This window comes from Capsicum annuum, unplaced genomic scaffold, assembly GCF_002878395.1.
Source record: "Capsicum annuum cultivar UCD-10X-F1 unplaced genomic scaffold, UCD10Xv1.1 ctg29523, whole genome shotgun sequence".
Classification (NCBI taxonomy): Eukaryota; Viridiplantae; Streptophyta; class Magnoliopsida; order Solanales; family Solanaceae; genus Capsicum; species Capsicum annuum.
The window spans coordinates 1-1,094 of NW_025836020.1; the positions used below are offsets into that span (position 1 = coordinate 1).

The 1,094-nt window shown below is 37.8% G+C and overlaps 1 long non-coding RNA gene across 1 annotated transcript; it reads right to left on the reverse strand.

The window, feature by feature from the left end:
- Positions 1 to 393: 393 nt before the first annotated feature.
- LOC124891042 lies at positions 394 to 1,094 on the reverse strand. The gene is made up of 2 exons (XR_007049499.1): positions 878 to 1,094; positions 394 to 799 (listed from the first exon to the last, which is right to left on the reverse strand). It is a non-coding gene; the product is annotated as an uncharacterized LOC124891042 (long non-coding RNA).

Consider the following 1,094-nt stretch of genomic DNA (forward strand, 5'->3'; position numbering starts at 1 on the left):
GCTATGATTGTGGTGCATATGATTAAATGATATCTGTACGCCATCTCAGAGGATACAACAGATCATTGATGATTTTAAGTTCAAGATCAGTCAAAGGAATACCAACAGGCATTTTGTCCGTCACGTCCTGAAGGAAATGAAGTTGCGGATGCTCTTGCAAAATTTGCTACTACTATTCAGAATTCAAATAATTCTTTTTTTGGTATTAAGCATCAGGCCCTACATCAAAAGGCCTTGCCCTCTCAGCCTTTGTAATAGCAAGTAAAACCTTTAAATTCACCTTAGTTCTCTATGCTGCAGAAATTTTGAATTTGTTGTCTGATGATTGTGAGGTATACTTAGATAAATTTGTAGGTGCTGTATAAAAGTCGCAAGATGAAGGGATTCTAGAAATAAAAGGAGTAAACGACTACCAAATTGAAGAAAAAAAAACGAAACAATGATTTGTCTGGTTCTAAAATTATAAAGCTGCATAAGAAAGGCAAAAAGAAATCACAGTGAAAGATCGTCTGACAGTTGATCAATCAAAACACACTTAGCAATCAGTAATCCTGTTACAATATGAGAGGATAGGCATGTCGGCAAGCTGAATGTGCTTTTGCAGAAGTTGTCAAAGTAATTGTCAAATTCAGAAACATCCTCACCGGTTTGAGATCTAAGTACACCTGCTAATCATCAGCCAACAACAACAACAAATCCAGTGTAGGGCGTGCCACATGGAGAAATTATGGATACCATGTCCTTGTTACGAGCTAATCACATGCTTGACTCACAAGTGCTTTAGATTTCCCCACTTATCCTGTTTTGAAGATATTGTTTGCACATTAGTTGAATGTACATACTCAAAAACAGAAGGTAGGATTTTGTTTCTACTTACTCCGATAGTGATGTCAATACGGTCGCATCCTTCAATATCGCTGACTTCTTCCTTAATTTTCACAGCTGAAGCCTCCAGTGACTTATTCATGCAGTTAAGCAACTTAATCTGTTGCAGTTTTGGAATATCTACAAAGCTAAAGGGGATCGCGTTGAGCTTGTCACACCCTTTTATAACAAGTGTTTCAAGCTGGGGAAAAGAATCCTCTGAGGCATCC